We start from the raw sequence: 14,656 nt of genomic DNA on the forward strand, positions 1-14,656 counted from the left end.
TGACTAAACTAGACCTAGAGTGTAAGTATGCGAGTGAACAAAAAGAATGATCTGGTGAGCGAGATTCGAAAAGTGTGACCTAGAGCAATGGTTCTCAACCGGTGCTCCGCGGAGCCCCAAGGGCTCTGCGGCCGCTCGAGGAAAATAAAAAACCCAGTAAATTTGAAAAAAAAAAAATCAAAAATATTTTTAAATATTATATAAATAAATCAGTAACTCATGAATAAATGAAAAATAGGCCTACGGAGCTCTGCCATATAAATTATATACCAAGAATTCTCCACGAGTCAAATAAGGTTGAAAACCGCTGACCTAGAGGATGTGAACGACCGAAAGTCTGACCTTTTAGGCACAGAGGCATGTGTGGGGGTGGGGGGGGGGACTATATATAGTCCAGGGCAGCGATTTTGGAGGGATAAGTAAAGTCAAGTAAACTAGACTGGAATGGGTGAAGGGCGGTAAAACTATAAATCCGCCTTCGGAGGGGCCTAAAATTTGTGACCCTTGTCAATTGCTCGTTATTTCCGCGTGAAAATACGAGAAATCTATCCAAGCGGCATCTCTGCTATTTATCGTAGCACCTGATCCCATTATCGTGGAGAGCTCACCTATGCATCCGAAACGGCCATCTAGGCTGTGCTTGGCGGATCTACGAGTTCAAAGACGGCCCTGGGGTGTAGTTTATTAAATCTCAGGCAATATATTCCTTCTCCAATTCAGTAGCCAACATTATGGGTGAAACAACACTGAACGCCTGATAATAAATACCCCGTTGAAAACCACGTTATAAAAAATGTATACATATCAAAAGAGAGCGGTTCTCTCTCTTGTTTTGGTTGGAAAATAACTTGATGACGTGGCGCCATCTATGGCCAAACATGCGGGCGCATGCGTTCTCATATCCAAGTTTAGGAATTCATGGTAACCCTACTTTTTACAACGCTTTTTTTTTTTTTTTTTGCATATTGAGTATGTAAATGATATCGTTGAAATGGAACTTCTGATGCCATTTATGAAATGTAAAAAAAACTAAATATATCAACTTTGTGCCAGCTGTCACCTATCAAGTAAAACTTAGAATTCTTCGATTGAAATTGGCAACCAGTTTTTGATTAATGTGTCGCATAAAGAAACGCAATATGATATGCCATCCTAAATAATTTAAAAGCAATATTAATTTATTATCTTTACTTCGAAATTTTAACAGATGATGTTTGCGTATTGCAAAATAACATTAGTAAAAATTTGCGACGTCCAATTATTGTAATTTTGAAACAATTAGATTCTGGTTTTGATCGAAAGTCAAGGAAGAGTTGGACTTTGCAAATTATTACTTACGTATTTTACGACACTCAAACAGCAACTGTGAACATAATAATTTAATATACAGTGGAACTGCTGTTAACGAGCTTAATTCGTTCCGCGAACGTGATCGTTGTACGAATCACTCGTTATTCGAACCAAACTCCCCCATAGGAAATAATGGAAACACGGATGATTCGTTCCACAATTATTCATTCACGTAAAAGTGACTAATAAGAACGCGCGGCATTTAATCAATAATACAATCAGGGGCGTATGTTCAGCTCAGACTTCAAGAATTGTGCGATATCGTTGAAATTAAAGCCGAAGTGTCCCTGAGGTTGAAAAAAAATCTACAGAGTGAAAAAAAAAACCCCTTCCCAGTGCCGGCTTAATGCATGGTGCTCACCCGGGAGCGGCCCGGAAGCCTCAAGAGTAGAGGGGCCTCACGAAAATGAGATCTAGTTAAAATTTTCTAGAATTTACTAGGTAGGGCCTCAGAAAAACCACTTGGCCCAAGTGCTGTCTTAACGCATGGGCCCACCCGGGCACGGCCCGGGGGCCTCAAGAGAAGAGGGGCCTCACAAAAATGAGATCCGGTTGAAATTTTCTAGGATTTACTAGGAAGGGCCTTCGAAAAACAACTTGGCCCGGGGGCCCACGATACTCTTAAGACGGCCCTGCTTGGCCCGTGGAGAGGGGTGCATGATGCTCTTAAGACGGCCCTGCTTGGCCCGTGGAGGGGGGTGCATGATGCTCTTAAGACGGCCCTGCCCCTTCCCAGGGCCGTAGCCGTGCTTTCTCGGGAGCTGTCTTTTCTTGGAGTCTCCTTGAAATAGTTATCCTCAGAAAAAGGAGGAGTTAAGAGCGCGTCTCCCCCTCCCATTCGGCTCGGGACACCGCCCAAATTGCCTCAGAATAGTTACGGGCAAGCCCAAGTTGCAAGGCCCGGTGCTTTAGCTGGTGTTTGTCTGCCCCTTCTGTTTCTTAGTACTGGGTCTGAAAGGGATAATTTCAAATGAGTCTTATATAAATATGAAAGAAATCATACGTAATTTCACTTTAATTTAACCACTTTTCATGGGCGAAGATACGGGGGGGGGTGCCCCCCCCCCCCAGCATCAAAGGTGAAGTCGACTGATCTAATGTATATATGTATAGATGAATCAACATCATCATCATCTTGCCCCCAGCAATATTGACCATGCCCCCCCAAGATAGACTTGGAAGTCTATCTCCGCCTATGCCACTTTTATTATCAGCTTTGCCCGTATGTGATGCATGCACTACATGAATTTTACCATAAAATTCAATTAAAATAAGTATGATGAAGATAGATCCTTTGTGATGAGTATCCTGCATGAATGTGAAACGTTTTGCTTTTTTAATGTTTTTAAATCTCGTAATTAAATTAAACAAGTTGGGGTTTTATGCTTGTTTACTAGTTAAATAGCAGTAATCCCATTCTAGAAGCTTTTCCGACTTCTTCGTCCCTTAATATCCAACCAAGAGGTGAGGGGGGGGGGGCGATGGGGACGATCACTACGCCCAGAGTCTGATAATATGGTAGGACGAATCTGTCCCGTATTTTACGGGACAGTAATGACTAGCAAAAATTTCCTCCTCTGACACATCACTCTGGATTTGAGCCTGGACGGTGGGGGGGGGGGGGGCGCTGACTACTGTTTTTGCACCGGGCGCCACTAGGTATAAGACCGGCCCTGAATACAATGCTATAATAATAATGATATATAATACAATAAAATACATATATTGGACGAGCCAAGGAATTTTCAGAGATATTGACCTTGGCCCGCGCCTATCCTGGGCTAGAAATCAGTGAACTTCCATCTTGCGGGGAGGGCGTCTCAACATCATGGGTCCTCAGGAAAAGTGCTGGGTAGTCTTAAAAGAGTCCCATCGGCTTCTCTCCTTGGATACAGTAATTTTTCTAAGGCCCCGTACTTCGATAGAAATGTCTATCTTGTATGCTATTCATATATTGAAGCTCTCGAAAATGTTGACCAAATATCGTTATCATGACCACCCCTTTCAAACTTGGGGCCCCCGGGCCGTTCCAGGGTGGGTCCACGTATTAAGAAGGCACTGATAAAGTGTTCTAGAGTCACCCGTACTTGGCTGGAGAGAAGTAATAGCTTACATATTAATTGCATCCATAAATTGTAGTACCAGATCTCATCATGTGGCCCCCCATGTATATGAGGATCCGGGCCCTGCCCATATGAGCCCGAGGATTTAGATGGTCCTAGTTCCCTGCTGTGGTGGATTCAGAAAGTATTACATTTTCTCCCACCGTAATTCACTTGAAATCTATCACCTCTCTCTCTGAGGGCCCCTCTTCAGCACTTGTCGTGGGTCCCCTTCATCTGATTTTCACCTGTGCTCTCCCCCCCCCCCCCCAGAATATCCCAGAGACGCTAGAGGGCCATATGGCACCACATTAAGAACCACTGCAATCTGACATAACATAAATCATTGATATGACATACCTGCTGCCACCTACAGAATAAAACTATTATAATTTTTAAATTGACATTGGTGAAAGGTTTCAGATTGATGAATTATATTGAAAAAATAATATAATACGATACATTAAAATATTTTTATAAACAATAATATTTATGAAATTATCAAATTTGCTTCAAAATTTTAACAGTTGATATTTTTATAAAGTAAAGTAACATGAGTAAATTAGCAAAGTAAAGCCGTCCTTAGTTTTGGGAGTACAGTTTGGCTATAGTTTGCACATTTTCTTTCATCTCAATCGCATTCTACAAAAGGAAGGACGACCGGGCTTGACAAAATTTACTGATATTATATTGCTGTACACAAATATCAACTGACAACATTTTGTACTAAATTTAATGATTTTATATATATTATTGCTTTTTAAATTATTATCAATATCGACATAATAATTTTTTATTACTTTATTATACTATTCAGAAGCCAGTCAGCAACTTCAATCGAAAAATTACAACAGTTTTATTCGATAGGTGACAGCAAAAGTTCCGGTGAAATGATTTTTCTTTGCATGTTATATAATAACTACAGTAGATCGCAACCTGATGCCATGTGGCCAGTTTGTGGCTCTGGGATACTCTAAAATGGAAAGGGGACCCACGACAAGTGCTGAAGGGAGCCGCACACACAGAAAGAGAGGTGAAGAATTAGAGCTTTCAAATGAAATATGGACAGTATATATATAATGTAATAACGCCATAAACAAACATGCGATACGATAATGTATATACAAATTAACTTACTCTAAACAACGGGAGAGAAAAGGACTATCTCGTGTTGGACGATTTACGGATTCACTGTTGTTTGCATTCTTATTTTGTGGGATTTTAAAAAGAACGTATCCAATGACACTTGCTTTGTGCCTCCTTTTTAGGATTTCTCGGAGATGGGAAATTGCATTGTGTTGTTGGACAACAGATTTATTGCTTGCTTTACTGTACTTCTATTTCATTTTTACTATTCTTCAGAATTTTGCACGGATTCCCACATTTTACACTTCTCTCTAATCACATTTGAAAAGTGAGGGACTTCTCACTTTTCAAATGTGAAATTTCTCTCTCTCTCTTGCTGTTGCATGTAATGGAGATCCATCAGTTCGTCTACGGTCAATTCCTGGCCAAGCAGAATTTATATAAAAAACAAGCGCATATATACGCGCGATTACAATGCGATATCTAGTTTCATATAATAGTCACACTGAATATTTCCAGTGGGGGCACGTTTAGGACGCTGTAGGGGAGAATATTACCTACAATTCCACAGTACGTGAGTGCACGAAAGCGAAAAATCATCAGCTCAGTTGTGAAAACGTGACAATAAATAAACAAAGCGCAAAAGTTTTGCTCGTAATGCGAATCATCGCTCGTTAATCGAATCAACTTTTCGTTTTCAAAATTTTTGCTCGTTATGCGAATTGCTCGCTAACCGAACCGCTGTAATTACTATCGAAGTTATTAATTAACCGAAGTTCCACTGTATATTATTACTTCTGAAATATTTAGTAAAGAGAGAGAGAGAGTCGTGTTACATTGTGTTTCTTTATGCAGCACATTATTCAAAAACAAATTACCAATTTCGATCGAAGAATTATAACACTTTTATTTTATAGGTGGCAGCAGGAATGCAAATTTAATGATGTTTCTGACATTTTATATAATACTGCACTCTGTGTATTTAGTTATTTTCAATATTTTCTAAAACGCATATTTTTGATGATGAAATTTTATTTTTACCCGTTTTACCTGTCATGGACCAAATATAACTGAAGGCACAATTTTTTCAAGGTGAATAAGTTTACAAAATATGGACATTTAGAGACTGAGAATGTTTCCGTATATCCAAGGTTTTTTGCTGGGAGAAGAGGAAAAAAAATAGTTCCCATATTGTATAAGTGCATGTTACTTTTTCAATCCACACAGATATCGAAATTTTGTGCGCAGAGAAACAAGTCTGTGCAAGTGAAATAAAAGACAATGTGCCTCCATCTAGGAAAGAAAAAGTTATAGGGCACATTTCATGCAGGAACAAGTTTTTTTCCATAGGGTCAAGTGGGGGACCTCAGTTGAATAAGGGATTCCGCGGTAAGATCTGGCGCAATGGCAATAACCATAATTATACAGTGTGTCCTGAAAGTGCTAATGCGGACTTTATATCATTAACCGTCTGTTGTAGAGGTTTTCAATTAAAAAATGTCCAAAATACTGTCCTGCACCAGTATTGAGAGTGAGCGTCAGGATGGCCGAGCGGTCTAAGGCGCCAGACTCAAGGTTCAGTCCTTGTCCTCGATGAGGATCCGAGAATTCTGGTCCGCGAATGTGGGCGTGGGTTCGAATCCCACTTCTGACAGTTTACATTTTAAGGCTTACATCCCGGAAGACACAGAGCCTGGGTCGCGTCTGGTTTGACGGAGTATTAAGAGTGAAAATATACAGTGTGCAACAAAATAAAAAAAATCTAAATTTTTACGCCGTCCCTCCTGCCCTCTAACTTCCAATTAAAAAGCTGTCGCCTCATCTCTTCTGACGAAAAAAACAAACTTAAGCTTCTAAGTGCAATATTTGCTGAGATATTCGAATTGAAAAATCTGAGAAAATTCGGGAAAGCACAGCACGAATGACGTAAAGGAGCGTTGTCCGTTAGTTTTTTTCTGTTCTTTAACAACTATTTCTCTGGTTTGTGAATTCAAATATCTTAGCGAATATCACACTCCGAAACATGCACTTTTTTTCTGTTGACCTCAGGAGAGACAGGGCGACAACTTTCTGATTGGGAATTAGAGAAAAAACGGGGGGGGGGACCGTATAAAAATTTAGATTTTTATTTTTTGAAACGCTGTATTTTCGCTCTCAGAACTGGTACAGGGTAATTTTTGAATGCCTTTTGAGCATTTTTTGAAATGAAATCATACCTCTACGACGGATGATTGACGAGACGAAAACCACATTAGCACTTACAGGACACCCTGCATATGTATTAAGAGGTGGTGCCTAAGCCTTCTTTCATTTTGACCTGGGGCTATGATGCTTTTTAGATGGCAGTAGCGAAACTTTTTTGTCCGAGAACAGCTTTATAACTATCAAGGGTTCCGCGGAACAGCCTTATAACTAACTCTGTGCTCAGATGGCAAAATGTCACGTGCACTTTTCCCAAAAAAAAAAATGGAGTTGTTCGCATTTCGGAGTCTCGATCGTCAAAATTTTGGAAGGTGGCAAAAAATGTCGTCTTTCTCTTTCAGTTTATGAGGAAACAACGAAAGCAAATTGTAATAACTCAGAAAATCATAGTGTTGCATTTTGGCAGAATATTGCTCACAAATTTGCCATTGTGAAATGTGACTTTTTGAAAAAGTGACTTATGACATTTTGCCATCTGAGCACAGAATTACAGCTATCAAAAACTCTTGAAAGTTGAAAATCCCTACTCTAGGTTACTTTTTTCGTCATTCACACGCTTGCAAACTGTTTCGGTCTTATATGCTTGCGCACACCTTAGAGATCACTCATTTGATCTGTTACTGATCGATCCATCGCATCGCACCTCTACGAACAAAGGACTGCCCTTTGTTCACCCCACATGCTTGTAAAGTCACTTAAGTCACTCACTGACCCAGTCCCTCGATAGTCGGATCTATTTCACCGTAAGTGGGCTACACAAATTATTCCGTCCTCCTATTTTACTAATTTTTTTGTCCTCTCATTCCTGTAAGTTGTCGCCTCTCCGGACTTGCCGCTCTGTGTTATAGCCCGCTAACCCTCCAGCCCCACCCCCGTAAATATGTTTCTGCTCAAACTCATGTTAGCGCTAGAGTAGAAATTTTTTGGTGACGCAGAATATAAATCTTTCCAATATCGTTTAAGAAGCAGTTCTGAGATTGAAAATACGGGATATCTCCAACATATTTATCAAAAAAATTTCCCCAGGTTAAGCCAACCATAATAAGTAAGGCTCGGATTTTAATGACGTCATATTTTTTCTTGGAAAGTCGTATTTTGGGCATTTTCGAGGAAGTTTTAGACATTTTTGTATTTTAATGTATTTTGAGCATTTTTGAACGACCGGTCATATATATTTTAGGAATTTTCATATATATTATTAGGCAATCGGTCATATGTTTCGGTCATTTTTATCACCGAAAATTTCAATGTGTAGGCATGAATTCAGAGAATTAGTCTTTCGTACGCGCTTATACAAAAAAATGAATTCTTTTCTTGTTCTGTTGCTGTTTCTGGACGGCACGCCAAGCTCTTGAGTCATTCTTTCGGACTCTCGAAATCGTCGCGTTCAATGCGTTTTCTTCATGTTTTGAGTTTTTTTTTTTTTGTCATGACACAGGGAGTTTTGTCAGGAGAGGCATTGGTTCTGCCACCGCTCCCTAATATTACTACTAAACCAGACACGCACCTCGTCCATATTCCTCTGAGGAACTTCAAACGAATTGGTACATGTTGGAATGTGTGTGAACGTATGGCGAACCTTCCGTGAAGTTTGTTTCTATGTAATGCTTGTTATGTGTAGTGCTGCCATCCACAATCAATTTTTTAAACTATGAGTTTTTTCTCAACTTATAGTGAGTGAAGTGTAATGATGGAATAATTATACCGTTGTAAGAGCAACAGGCCTACAACGGTATAATTATTCGCTCGGTATTCAACGGTCGCTCCCTGACTGAAAATTTCGAAAGTCTATAACAAGGTTTTCTGCATTACGTTTAGAGGTAATTTCTTTCGCATATAATGAGTCGATCTCCCCATTGAAATGTCTCGCAACAGGTCCTACAACCATGGCCACAACCAAAAACAAAAATTGACACTGTCACCCGGGACAAGCAGGTACCCATTTTGGCACCTCTTCCTCGTAATTTTGAACGAACAAAAAAAAAAGCAAACTCGATGCTCTTCCTGGTCCAGCGCTCGAGCCACCACACCCACCCGCGTTCCCCCTAGATGCGTTCCGCCTAAAACTGTGCAAATATTGAAGCTTGACTCACAATTTGGGACGCAGATGGCAGCACTAATTTATCGCGCAACACCAGATATATACGCAGACGGTTAGGTACAGTAGAACCCCGATTTAATTCTCAGAATTCAGGTGCCATACCGAGTTCGGCGTTATCTTGAATCACGGTTTTACGCGTGTAAGGCCTAGAAATGAAAAATTTGTTCATTGAAAATTTCTGGCGCTAAGCGGGTTTGGCGATACATCGGGGACGCTATAACGGGCTTCGACTGTATATATCAGATATCAGTTACGAAAAGAGCGCACACACACTTTTTCGGCTCAACTCACATTTGAAAGCGGATGAAATGGTAGTAAATTGTCCAATGACCTTAGATCGGAGTTGTGCTCTGTGTAAAAGTAGAAAGAATTGATAGCACCACTGTATTTTATTTTGTTAAATATGTTAAAAACCCCAGCATAATACCGATTTAATGTGCAGCAACATTGCAATGCAGTTTGAGAAGCAATCAACGAGATTGCTGAAACTAGATGCGTGTGCGTTATGACAAGCCTTCTTCAGATATTGCTCCATCTGGTAACTGTTTTATTGAACTTCCAAAAAAAAAAAAAACCCTAGCAAAAGTGTATTTCCTCAAATACACTCGTGTCCAAAATTAAGAGAATTTCCATTGTGTCTATTTGAGGCATCATGTTGGACGGCCTCACACCCTTCCATGTATTTAACAGAGGGTCCCTTACTGCTAGGAGGTATAGAGAGGAGATCTTAGAGCCCCATGTTTGACTTCTGGGGCGCAGTTGGCCCCTTGGTTCCCGTCCATGGACGACAACGTTCGTCCACATTGTGCTCACATGGCCAACGATTATCAGGAAGATAAGAATATTCGGCGTGTGGATTGGCCAGCCAGATCTCACCTAAACCGTATAGAACAGTGGTTCTCAACCTCTGGAAGCTCGCGGCCCGGTTGAGTATTTTTTTCGAGTGTAAGGCCCGGTCATAAGCACGACTAATGGGAAATGAATGGGAAAAAATTAAACGATGAATTGACTGATGAGTGACTCTCTCACTCCCGGCCCGATTTGACTGATGCCAGGGCCCGATATCGGGCCGCGGCCCGGCGGTTGAGAAACACTGGTATAGAACATGTCTGGGACGCTCTTGGGACTTGAAGGCTCTTGGGAGGGAAATTGCATCGCACCATTCCCCCTCCGAGAACCATTCCCGAGCTGTAAACTGCGTTGCTGTGCAGGAGTTGGACCGATTGCCACAGGGAGGTCTAAACTGCCTTGTATCCAGTATGCGGTCGGGCTGTGCGACCTGCCTGACTGTGAGAAGGTACCATACCTCATATTAGACTCATTTTCGGTTAACGCGGATTTTGGATATCGCTTTAGTGATGAGATTTACTGACAATTATGCGTGTGTACTATGACTTTTCTCTATGGTGAGAACTTTCTCTGTTATAACTGTGTATTCGTGCCAAATTTCATTAAAATATATCCATTGGTTTTTCAGAAATTCGACATAATGTGCTAATTTTCTCAATTTTACACACGAGTGTATTTCTTAGAAGAAACTAAACCATAGCGGTTTTTTTTAAACATATGAAACTGCATCTCATAAAATTCAGTTCGATTCTATAGAACGTACCTATACACCAGTGGTTCCCAACTTTTGTTTTTTGGCCAATGCCCCACCTAAGCATTTTGTAAAATCCTGATGCCTGCTCCCCGATTCAAGAGACAAACGAGGAGAGGGCAAAAAGTGATCGAAAGAATAATTTTTAAAGCTGAAATATTGAATAAAAATTCTTCAAATGCTGTTTTAGTCAATTTCTGTGAGTTTTGAACGCTTTTGAAGGCCAAAAAACTCGAAATTGGGGAGATTCTCTTTGCCCTCCTCCAATCCTCAACTTAGCCTGTATGCTTCTCCCCCACTAAAAAAGTAGGCCCTACTTATACCCCGTATTCCCTTTCAGTGACGTGTGTACACCTCTCGATAACGGACACACCTGGGACAGAAAATTTTGCCCGCTGAAGAAGACTGTCTGTTAATGGATAGATAGCAGAATGCATGGAGGCCCGTCGACGTAAATTGTAAAAAAAATTGTCCGTTATCTGGAGTTTTCTGCTAAAGAGGGGTGTCCGTTAACGGAGGTCTAAAGCAGGGGGTTTTCAAACTTTCAGACAGTGCGCGGGTCAAAAAACAAAATTGCCATGAAGCCTAATGAGTCCTAATGTGATATGTCTATTCACACAGTGGCGTCTTAACGGTTGGATCCATCAGGATCACAGGGCTTCGAATCAAATAGAAGGCCTACATTATTAGGAAATTTTATTTATTCTTAGATAATTTTTTTTGTTAAATACGGATTTTCATTAATTTTTAAATCATTTCCTTACCAAATATTAATTTCATTAATTCTGAGAAATTATTTTTCCATTAAATATATGGATTTTCCTTAAATCTCGATTGCCCTTTCTGCTGAAAAACAAATTGCCCCCAACTTTAAAAATTATATTGTTCCACGTTGCGAAATAGGGCTATAAATAGTTATTGTGTGCATAAGGTAAATTTTATTTATAGGTTTCAATTTGAATCTAGTTTTAATTGAAATGGTAAATTGATACATTTTGTCAACTTAATAAGAAAAGAAGTGATAACTGAAAAAGAAGAGATGAATGGGAAAATTATAAGGTCGTATTTTTAAATTTTTAGGTCATAAAAATCCGGGCCCTAATGACAATTATTCGAAAAGTCATCAATAATTTTAATAATTATTCATGAGCAAACAAAAGCATGTTTTCCGGCATTTCTTGAAAGACGTCTGTCGCTCAAGTTGGTTCGTGTTAATAATCATAGTTGCAAAAGTTGTTCCGCAGCCCAATTTTCCACTCAGTTCAGTTCCTTACAATCAAAACTGAACTTAGATCGGATTAACTTGAAAATTAACAGTATAATTATTTTTATTCTTACACCTATATAGTTCTATACCCGTGACGGGGGTATTCAGAATTTTTTCTAATTACGTTAAGTGACCCAAAATCATAGGTCATATTCATTATTATTCAGTCGACGCTCGTTATAACGACCCCCATCGTTCTGTTGGAAACTGCCTATATCAAGAGGAAAAACATGTAGGATAGCCATTCCCATTCAGGGCCACCCTTACAAGACGTGGGGCTCGGCAGTGTCTCAACAATTTCGGGGCACCATAGCTGTTCAGGACCCCCCCCCCCCCCCTTTACCCCGATTAATATTCAGTTAGCGCCCCGCGGGGGTTACGTTCCGGGGGGTGACCGCGAGTACAGAAATCTGTGGATAACCGAAACCATAGGTTTTCTTTGTATATCTCGTTTATTGAACATAATGAGAAAGAGCAGGGTGACGCAGAGGTATAAGGGAATGTAAAAGAGGGTGCAGCGATTGTTGGCGATGTTTCCTGAAAGAAAATTGTGATTTCTGTTTGCTGTTTCTTCTTCATATCATCAAGTATGATGGAGTATGTTGACAAGGTTTCCTCTACTAATTTTTCTACATGTGAAGAACGTAAAATAGAGGGATCTTATGTCATGAAGATAATCTATTGCTGATTTAAGCTTGCGAAGTCAGCTAATGCAGCACCAGTGAGCTGCATTAATTCCTCCTCGGTCAATCCAGTGTCAAAATAACTTTGAATAGCTTGTATTCACTCTCAAGGTACCTCCTGACTTCCGGAACGAAACACCGTTTAACAATCCAGGAAAAGTGTTTTATAGTCCCAGCCTTTTTATTGTTCATATGAAATACTAGGAGCTTTGGCTCCTATCTTATCCCTTCAATGCTCACGGATATGCAAATTTGAAAATGATGGTGGACTTTATCATGTAGCCATACGCATTTGCGCAAAACAACATAGTAAGTCTATCTCTACTTGCCTTAAAACCAGGAGCTCGATTTTCTTCTCTTGCTTGAATTCTTTGCGACATTTTCTTCCAAAATCGCGTAGTTTCGTCAGCGTTAAACACCTTCTGAAGTGCATAACCCTTCTCTTCAATAATTTTCTACAAATTCTTTGGAAATTTTCTAGCTGCCTCCTGGTCGTCGATAGGTTTGATCACCAGTGATTTTTACACTGCGTGATCCGAATCGTTTCTTTAAACCTATGAAACAACCTTCACTTGCATAAAATTCTGATGAAATAGACGTTTCATCAGCCTTTCCATTTATAGAAGCGTAAAATGTTATTGAATTTTCCGTTGTATAATATTACAATCAATTAGAATATCTTTTTGTATCAGTCTTGTACCCACAGAAAACAGCATTTTCTGTTCGAGAAACACATGGATCCCCGTAGGTGCTGCAAAGTTTTGACTGCCACGGGTGAGCTACAGCCACGGCTGAACGAATTTCAGATTCCTTTTTTCTTCATATATCTCACCATAGATTCGTTGATTTCGTAATGGCGGTTCACAGCTGGTATTGACTTACTATCGCCAAAAGCATAGTTTTCGTCAATATAATCTAATTTTTACTCGTCAAGTTCCAACTTTTTTTGTCTTTTCAAAGCATCAGTAGTACTAGAAGAATGAGCCATCCTAAACACGCACAACTCAAATTTTGTAAACAAACACGTGAATGACGATTGCTGAGTGTTGTCAAAAAAAATTCCCCAATAAAGGGGGGAAAAAACCGCGAATACGGGAACCGCGAATGCGGGGTAGTCGAATGCCGACTGTAGTTTATGGGGAGGGGAATTTTGGCATCTATTATTTCAGCATATACAGAAATGTTGAGAAATATCCATAATATCCATTATTATATATATATATATACACTGAAGAGCCAAAAAAACTGGTACCCCTGCCTAATATCGTGTAGGACCCCTGCGAGCCCGCAGAAGTGCCGCAACACGACGTGGCAGCCCGTCTGTCACGTTTAATGATTCTCTTCAGTCGTCGTTGGTCCCGTTCTTGCATGATCTTTTTCCGGCCGCACCGATGTCGTAGATTTAATTTTTTACCGGATTCCCGATATTCACGGTGAAATGGTCGTACGTGAAAATCCAAATTTCATCGCTACCTCGGAGATGCTATGTCCTATCTCTAGTGCGCCGACTATAACGCCACGTTCAAACTCACTTAAATCTCGGTAACCTGCCATTGTAGCAGCAGTAACCGATCTAACAATTATGCCAGACACTTGTTGCGTTATATAGGCGTTGCCGACCGCAGCGCCGTACTCTGATTGGTTCCATATGTCTTTATTTGCATACGCATGCCTGTACCAGTTTTTTTGGCTCTTCAGTTTATATATATATATATATATAAAATAAAAAACACGCAATTAAATGTAGATTAAAACCAAAAATTGAGAAACAATTTCTCACTCTTAGAAATTCAAAATTTCTTTTTAAGGAATTCTCAAATTTTATAATAGACAAATTGGAAAAAAAAATTCAGTACCAATGAAAATAAGTAATGTAAGTAATATAAGAAATAATTCTGAACTTGATGAAATTTTAAAACTAACGAGAAACAATTTCCTAATTGATGGAAATTGAGAATTAATTAAATTAATAATTTCGCAATCGATGAAAATTCAGAATTAACGGCGTTAAAAAAAAATTAAGCATTGACGGAAATTTAGAATTAATTTAGAAATAATTTAATAAAGCTAAGTGAGCCCCCCCCCCCCACACACACACAATAATTTACAGCGAGCGTGGGGCTTCAGAAAACGCGGGGCACATGTCGCACACCCCGAAGGGCAGCTCTGATTCCATTACACAGAAACATTTGAGATTTATCCTTTCGGTTTTTATAATGGAATGATCGTTACAACGAGCGCCAATGGTGCAAACAATGACCACAG

The 14,656-nt window shown here is 39.8% G+C and overlaps 1 non-coding gene across 1 annotated transcript; it reads left to right on the forward strand.

Annotated features, from left to right (window-relative positions):
- The first annotated feature begins 6,075 nt into the window (after positions 1-6,075).
- Positions 6,076-6,192, forward strand: TRNAL-CAA (transfer RNA leucine (anticodon CAA)). The gene is made up of 2 exons: positions 6,076-6,113; positions 6,147-6,192. It is a non-coding gene; the product is annotated as a tRNA-Leu (tRNA).
- The last annotated feature ends 8,464 nt before the right edge of the window (positions 6,193-14,656 follow it).

Source organism: Pholcus phalangioides, unplaced genomic scaffold (assembly GCF_987345545.1).
Source record: "Pholcus phalangioides strain wild (caught in Gottingen) unplaced genomic scaffold, Ppha-v1.0 ptg000010l_1, whole genome shotgun sequence".
NCBI classification, from domain to species: Eukaryota; Metazoa; Arthropoda; class Arachnida; order Araneae; family Pholcidae; genus Pholcus; species Pholcus phalangioides.